The 8987-nt window shown below is 35.3% G+C and overlaps 1 protein-coding gene across 1 annotated transcript in view; it reads right to left on the bottom strand.

The window, feature by feature from the left end:
* Positions 1-8987, bottom strand: part of ZNF804B (zinc finger protein 804B) — a 562747-nt gene that overhangs the window by 506121 nt on the left and 47639 nt on the right. The gene's annotated exons all lie outside the window — the stretch shown is intronic.

The raw sequence follows: 8987 nt of genomic DNA, 5'->3' as shown, positions 1-8987 counted from the left end.
CTTCTCTTCTTTTCACAGCTATTTGTAAGGCCTCCCCAGACAGCCATTTTGCTTTTTTGCATTTCTTTTCCATGGGGATGGTCTTGATCCCTGTCTCCTGTACAATGTCACGAACCTCATTCCATAGTTCATCAGGCACTCTTATCAGATCTCAGCCCTTAAATAGACTTCTCACTTCTACTGTATAATCATAAGGGATTTGCGACCGGCGCACTAAGCGCGGCCGAGAGGAGCTACCCCACGTCTGAGGTCAGGTGCAGAAGCCGGGAGGACCCCATGCTGGAAGGGTGGCGGCCAAAAGGAGTTATCCCACGTCTGAGGTCAGGGGCAGCGGCCGAGAGTGCCAGGCTGCAATGGCGCATGAACGGCCCAGAGGAGCCACCCTGCGTCTGAGGTCAGGGGCAATGGGCGAGAAAGCATTCTAGATGAGTGCTTATCATCTAATACAGTTGATGAAACTTATCACTGGGTGATGGTCCTAAAATGCCTTAGGCATCACACTCTTCACTGGAGCCAAGAATAAATCAAGAAGACAGAGAAGGTAGGAATTAACTTTCATAGGGAATTACAATGGTGAGTGGAGAGAATACAGCCAAGCACTGTATTTCCTGTTTCTGTTTACTTACAAGCTCTGTCCTTTATAAAAACTGTCATTTAAAACTATGGGAAGAGCCTAAAATACTCTGATTATGGCAACTTTATCATCTCTAACATATATCTAAATCAAAAGCCCCACCATAGTGGAGCCAACAATAAGAATTATGATCAGCAATTTCATTTAACATTTTGATCATCAGGTAAGTCAGGTAAACTGCTTACCTGACTGTTCACAGTAAGCGATTTCACAAGCATTACTTCCATGTAGATACACAGGTATAATTAATATCTCCATTTTCAGATGATGCAATGGAAACCAGGTTGATAGTTAAGAGCAAATAAGTGACAGAGCAAGTAAGTCAGCAAAAGCTTCAGGCTACAAGTCTGGGTTTCTTCTCACTGTATCCTATTTTTACTATATTCTTCAAAATGAATTAAAATCAGTAAATCTGTTGAAATTTGCCAGTGAATGTATTTTATACATTATCAAGTCATTATTCCCTATGGTATAAATTATTCATTCAAAGAGAGAAAAGTCAGGAAAGAAAAATAACATTCGCTGGTGACTCACTATTTACTAGGTGGGACATTTTTATGATTGTCACAGATATTCTAACAAGCTAACAAGCATAATAAAATTCATTCCTGTCCCACATTAAAATAATTTTAGCTGGGAAAAAAAGATATAATTACTATTATCATTTTGCTTTTGAAATTATTGGCTACAAGTCTCTCATTTAATTAGGATAAGCTCTGATTTCTCAGCAATCATTTTGTAGAAAATCTAGTCTATAGATTATTTTCAAATATGACATTTTTATGAATACTAAATTTAACAACTCATGAAGTTGACAATAATGTTATGCTTCATAGACATTTAATAAAACATATATTCATTTAGATTTTGCCTTTTTAATCATAATCTCCAGAGAATTTTCTTTCTTGGTTTCAAACCTATTTTTTGCAGACCACTGAAAAACCTGTAGCTCCCTAATGCTATGTGTCTGGTACCTGATAAATAAAGTGACCTGGGGCACTATGCCAGGCACTTTGCAGACCTTACCTCATAAGATTATCTATCCAGTGGGAAAAAAAAAAAGCACGCTGAGCTACAGATAATAGGTTGCTGCAGCAAAACCCCAGAAAATCTATAAATAAGGAGGATGATCTCCTAGGAATTCCTACCACACCAGCAATTTTAGTGTTCTCTATTTAAATAACAATCAAGTTCAGGGGGGGAAATTGCAGTGAAAATAGAATATTGGAGAAACAGGGATATAATCATTTTTTTCCTTTATAAATGTTACTAGAAATGTTAATCATGTATGGACTTTATTTCATTAAAATATATCAATGTCAGTTCATTAGTTGTGACATATATACTAATGTATGATCTTAACAGGTAAGAAGGATGTGGGGTAAACCAGAACTCTCTGTATTATCTTTGCAATTTTTCATTAAGCCTAAAAAGATTCTAAATATTTATTTTTATAAATGGAATCAGGAATAAAAGTTTTTAAACAGAAAAAATATGGCCCTAATATATTCTTTGTACCATTTCCCTTTCATTCCTTCCCCTTCATGGATATTTCAGTCATAAAGCCACTGGATGGAGAAGTGCTAACTGCCTACATAGAGGGCAGCTTGTTAAGGAGGGATGAAGTTCAAGTGTGGTGATTAAGTAATCACACAGAGAGAAGGCACCAGATGCCCTGCTGTTAAAGAGTTATGAATGTGGAAAGAAAGAAAATTAGAACACCATGCTGTGGCAATGAATTAGAATTGGAGGTTTCAGCATGAACAATGGTTTTCAATATATGCATAGAAATATCAATGTAAATGTGTGTATGTGCCCTATTCACTGAGAATGACCTGGGTTCAGTTTCATTTCAATAGCAACTAGTAGACCTAATGCCCTGATATTAATTTCAAAACATCATTCTTAACTAAAAGAAACTAGAGCCCTTTAGAGTAATAACTGGGTAGTAACTGGTTCTTATTTTTGGAGGGGAACTTGATAATATGATTCTAAATCCTTAAAGAATATATAATCATTTCTCCAGATATTTCACATATGTAAGTATCTTAATGAAATTATGAAATGAATCAACAAAAATGAAATCTGTCCATTGGCATGAGTCCAAGGTGTATACTTAGTTTTGCTTATTTTAACAAAGAGGTAGACAAAATGCTCAAGAGTCGAGGTTTGGTTAGTAAGGGCCTATATAGCCATTAAACAAAATGTTATTGATTTATATTTTATTAACACATTGTATGCTTTTATATACTTTTACACAGGTTTTTTAAATATATTTTTATGTGCTTTTGTACTTATTTATGTTTTATTAACTCTAAAAGTCATTCATAATATATTGCTGAGTGGTGAAAACAAAGTAAAAGCCATATAATAATAACATGGTATGAAAAGTGTGTGTGTGTGTCAGATCAGTGACCTTTATTGTGTAAACTCATATGTGAAACTAAACATACCCACACACAACTGCAATTAGAAAAAGAGAATCACAGAATATACACAATTGCTAATTTCTTAAATGATGATGTTCAGGTAAATATCATTTTCCTTTTCTTTGTTTTCCACATTTTCTATAAGAAATGTATACAACCTGGTTATATAAAATAATAAAGAAGTGGAGGCCTTGCCAGAATACATGTGAGCCATTTCTCAAGTTGGTTCATCCTACTTAGCCTTGGTCTCTGAGACTCTGGGCTAATCACCATTATGAAAACTGGCAACCTTCTGCTGGCAGAGAAAGCAACGAAGCTGAGAGGCTGAAAACACCTGGGCAGGAGGCATTCACTCTAACTGAAAGTGTTGACTGCTCTCTCTTCACAATCTGATAAGGGAGAAGACAAATCAATGTTGTCAATAAAGAGTGTTTCTGTGTCCTTGAGAGAAGACTTTATGCATAGAAAAGATCATTCCTAGGTTTCCTTTGGTTTTAAAGCTTAAAGTTAAATCTATTCAAGGTGTAAATCTAAAAGCCTAACTCACCTTTAAGCTTTTAGATCAATTTACAAATTATTAATGTAAAATATTTTGATAGTAACTTAAAAGATTTTGATTGATCACTTGTCCAATTTTTAAAAATAATTATTTTAAAAGTAATCTCTTTAAAAATTATCTATCTGATAAACTGAATAGGTTAGATAGGTAGATAAACAGATGGATAGATATAGATACATATGAAATCTTAAAGGATTCCCAGGTGGCACAGTGGTAAAGAATCTGCTTGCTAATACAGGAGACGCAAGAGACATGAGTTCCATCCTTGGGTTGGGAAGATACCCCTGGAGTAGGAAATGGCAATCCACTCCAGTATTCTTGCCAGGAAATTCCATGGACAGAGGAACCTGGCAGGCTACAGCCCATGGGGTCACAAAGAGTTGGACATGACTGAGTATGAGCATGCACACAAGATAAAATCCTGAATGATCCAATACTACCTGTAACTTGGTAAGAGTTCAACTTAAAACGAGTCAATCTAAAAATCTAAATCATTGACTTTATTACACATTTTAAGACAGAACCATTTTAGACGTTACTTGGTAGGGCAAATTCTCTTACACACTAGAAATTCTTAAAATAACACATACACACAGGTCTCTTCTTTACACAAAAATATTGCTGCTAAAACATTTAACTATTTAGGTATTTCTACTGTAAATTATGAATCTTCCAAGGTTAAAAACTGTTTATCCATGAAGGAATGGATGTCACTAAAAATAGTTTTCAGGTAGCCTTCTCAATTGAAGCTGCATGTTGGTTGGAGATTTCAATCAAGCTGCTGACTGGATTTTTGTCAGCGCCATTAAGAGTCACCTTGAGCCCTATTCATGGTCTACTGAAGTGAAGTGAAAGGCGCTCAGTCGTGTCCAGCTCTTTGTGATCCCAGGGACTATACAACCCAGGAATTCTCCAGGCCAGAATACTGGATTGGGTAGCCTTTCCCTTCTCCAGGGGATCTTCCCAACCCAGGGATCGAACCCAGGTCTCCCACATTGCAGGCGGATTCTTTACCAAATGAGCCACAATCAAGGGAAGCATGGTCTATTACAGGGATTTAATGAGAGTTGAGTTCAAAAGCCTTAATAGTGACATAGCACATATTATAGGTTTACTTATACCCTTCCCAAATTTTTAAGTTAGATTAACTTTCATCCTGTTAACTATGATATTTAATTGAATCCAACAATGTGAGTCACTGCTTCATTCAGTTCTGAATTATTTTTAGATTCTTTCCATTAGGACTACAATTCCTACACTTGCATATATTCCATAACATTTGATTAAAAGTTAGATCTCTCACACCAAGCAGTCATAATGCATAAAGTCTTTCTCCTGATGAACATGTATATATGCACATGTATTTTGTAGAGAAAGCTGGAGTGAGAAGATGGTTAAATTGCTGGTAAACTGGTCAGTTTAGGGGCAAAGAAATTTTGCTGTCTTTTTGCTATCTTATTTTCTAACCCAGGCAAGTTGATAATATAATGCTTAACTGACAAAGCTTAGGAAGTAAGTTCTATTTCTTAAAAATTGTTTATTTCTAAAGAATCAGAACACTTCTCCAGTCTACTTTTTTGGAAAAGAGAGTTTAGAGTGCAAGTTCAATTGCTTGGCCCACAATGTGGTGTTACATGTGCATAAGAGGTCAGCTGCATCAGAGCCACCACGCTACCACTCACCCTATAGCTGCTGCTGACAGCGGAGTCCCAACACCTGCAGAACCTAGCACATTAGTGAAGTTATTTTCATCTCAGCTATAGGTACACCATCGACTACAGAATTTAAAAGTGAAGGAGAAAAAAATGCTTCCTCCTCATATTTAGAATACCTTGTTTATACTCTCCTAAAGGCAAAAAGGTACAATAGACTTAGTTGTGCTCAAGAAGTTATTCTAGAAACAATTATTTACTGATTCTCAATGCCAAAAGAATGTCAGAAGGAGTCCATGATCTCGCAGAAGAGTTACAGCTGGAAATCCTTATACAGTTCTCACCAATCTAAAAAGAGCTCCCATTTTATCTGTGTCATGAATAAAAAGACATTGGCATCCAGCACCAGGATTATCATCTGTCTACTCGGAAAAATGATTAATTTAAGATAAATAGATGCTGGCTTCAGACACCCTGATTGTATTTCCCAGATACTGCTGTAGCAACACTCTCCACTCAGACGTTATCTAGTACTCAGAGGATGGCTCTTTCCTGCTCACAAAACACAAAGCATTCCAGATTTAATCTAGCTCCCTGTACGATGTGGTTGAATTTTTTTTTTCCACTTTACCATCACCCCTACCAATACAAATCTCTTTTTTAACTTTTCATAGCATAAACTTCTTTTTTTTTCCCTTTTCTATTTCATTATAGAAAAATGGCTTAACTATAAAGGATGATAGTAAAAGTATGCCACTCAAAACAAATAAGTAGAAAATACCAATCACAATCTGATCATTTAATTTTAAAATTTTGCAGAGCATGAGTATGCTCTAGTTATCCCTGAAAAGATTTTTATTCTAAAAGATCCTCTTTTTAAAAGTTTACCTTGTAAGTATAAAGTTGTCTTCCTTCCAAAAGGCTATTACATTTTTAAATTTCTTTAATTCAGTTTGTTAAAGGCAAAGAGGATACATACTAGCCAGTATTTTTTTTGATAAAATAAAAACATGACCTAGAACAATTTTCCTCCTTTTATGAGACATAGATCTTAGAGAATGACCTTATAAAAAAATCTAAGGCTATTCTGATCCTTAAATATATCACTGAAAGCAAAGCCTAACAACTAAGGATGATCATACTATTTGTCTTCACGTCTGGAAACTCATTAAATATCACTCCCCACAATCCTGTGAGCCTTCAGTCAAGAGATGAAGCTTAAAAGTATGTTTTCCTTTTAACCATAGTGCTGTCTTACTGAAAAGTCACACATACACACACACAAATGAGATATGGGTCCATGGTAATTGAATATGGTTCCATGATAATTAGGTATAATATTTTGTGGAATAGAGATTTAACTTGTCAAGCAATGACTAGGCCATGATACCTTGTGAAAGACTCCATAAAACTGCCAGATATGAAAGTAATCTTATACCTTCAGCTCTGTTTATGATGAAAACAAAGTTACCCTTCTCATCAAATCAAAACCAAAAAGTGCAGACTTTAAAATAAAATTTAATAAAAATTATCATTGTAAACAGGTATAATCACAGCAATTATAACACAAACAAAAAGTTGTTTGGCCAAAAGAGTTGATAATTCTAAGGAGTAGGTAACCCAAAGGACCTCTATATTTGATCCTAAAATTTGCGATATGATTCAGAGAATTTTGTATTTATAGCTATGTTTTAAGGCATCTTATAACAATAGCTGGATTTTTCTGAGTATATCACAACTGAACAAAAGTGGCATAGTCAATTGAAAAGTTTTGTCAGAATACAAAATAATCACACAAAAATCATAATTATTTCTACTAACTAGATCCTATTGGGTTAGGAGTTAAGACCTTCTAGTTAGTTCAGCCAATATCTTACAAAATGTAAGCCTCAGAGCCTCTCAAGGCTGAAAGAGGCACAATATAATTATTTATCAACATTTTAGCATACAACAACACACTAAGTCCAGGAGAGATTTGCCTAGGATCCCTCCAAGAATAAGTACCCATATTGAAATGGTTTTTCTATGAGGTCAACAGTGGCATATATATAGCTGAGAGGTCTCTGTAGTAGAAACAAGGAAGTATAATGACAGGTGAGGCATGGACCAAAATGGCTCTTATGCATCTCCAGCAGATACCAACACTGAAAGATGGTGATGGAGGACCAGATGCCTACACGGCCCCCACTGTCATGTTACTGAAGAAGACTCTGGGAATTTGTCCTCCAAAGTAGTCACCTTAGTAAACTTTCATTTTCTGTAACTCACTTCACAAATAAAGTGACATTTATAATCACATATATTAAAACAAATGATATTTAGTATCCCACAAGGCTCTGAAATGTCCCAAACTGCTATTGTTCGTATGTTTCTGAAGAAATATTAAATTTTCCTGAATTAGAATGAGCAAAAGAGCTTTGAATTCAGCATAGGCTGAAAAGGTTGCACAATAACAAAGATTTGCTGGCTAAATTAACAAAAATCTATTTACATGTCTAGGACAGCCAATTTTTAAAAATATTTCACTATTCTTTCTTTTACTAGTTACATTGTTTCTCTGGTTACTTAAAATATATATGATTACTTAGACTTGGAATAATAATACTCTCCCTTTAAAAAGAAATGCTTTTAAAAGTATCATTGTAGCCTAAATCTTCATTACATTTATGGAATACAACAATATTTTAGCAGGCATTTCTGACTCTAAAATTGTGCCTTTCCAAATGTCTTGAATACAGTTATTAATACCATTAAATGTGGCACCCACATATTACTTCCCTGTGTAAAAATATGTGATGGTTCTCTATTGAGCATCACTAAATTCAGATTCCTATAACTTTCTTGAATAGCTCTAGTACCACTTTACTCATTGAAACATCTATCATATTTCCTCAAAAGTACTCTAGGAAGAAATACCATTTCCCTCTTTCAGTATTTCATGTACATGTGTTCTTGTCATCCTTCCTATAAGATAAGCAACTGGAGTGTCATATTGTTAATTAGCCTCTTTGTCCTATGTCTTCCTTAACAGCAAGAGGAATTTGTTACGCCAGCAATTCTAAGTTCCCTCTCATTTTGTTCATTCCCCACAGCACATTGATCAGAGGTAAACCAAAAGCAAGAACCAAAGTAGATATTAGCTTATTGATGCTGTGTTCTAATAAATATAATATATAGACCAGAGTAAATATTTGTACTGAAATTATCAAGATTACTCCAATCATAATTATATCCAATACTTTGGCTACCTGATGCAAAGAACCAACTCATTGGAAGACCCTGATTCTGGGAAAGATTGAAGGCAAGAGGAGAAGGGGACAACAGAGGAGATAGTTGGATGTCATCACTGACGTGATGGACATGAGTTTGAGTAGGCCCTAGGAGTTGGTGATGGACAGGGAAGCCTGGCGTGCTGAAGTCAATGGGGTTGCAAAGAGTCGGACATGACTGAGAAACTAAACTGAAGTGAAACATAATTATCTTTGTGTACAGAAAGATACTCAGATATTTTTGATACTCAAAGATCCATTACTCAGAGATTTTGTTGTGCTAATGTCACATGACATAGAGCACACAGCAAGTTTAAGTAAGCCACGTGTCTTTGGAGTTCTTCCAAACATCAAATAACCAGAAAATAAATCTTGTAAGGGAGGAAAAGTAACAAAGCTCAGAGTTGTTTTATTAGCAGTCTCCAACATCTCTGTTACAAGGGA

This window comes from Oryx dammah, unplaced genomic scaffold, assembly GCF_014754425.2.
Source record: "Oryx dammah isolate SB20612 unplaced genomic scaffold, SCBI_Odam_1.1 HiC_scaffold_18, whole genome shotgun sequence".
Taxonomy (NCBI): Eukaryota; Metazoa; Chordata; class Mammalia; order Artiodactyla; family Bovidae; genus Oryx; species Oryx dammah.
This window is presented reverse-complemented; position numbering and strand designations above follow the sequence as displayed.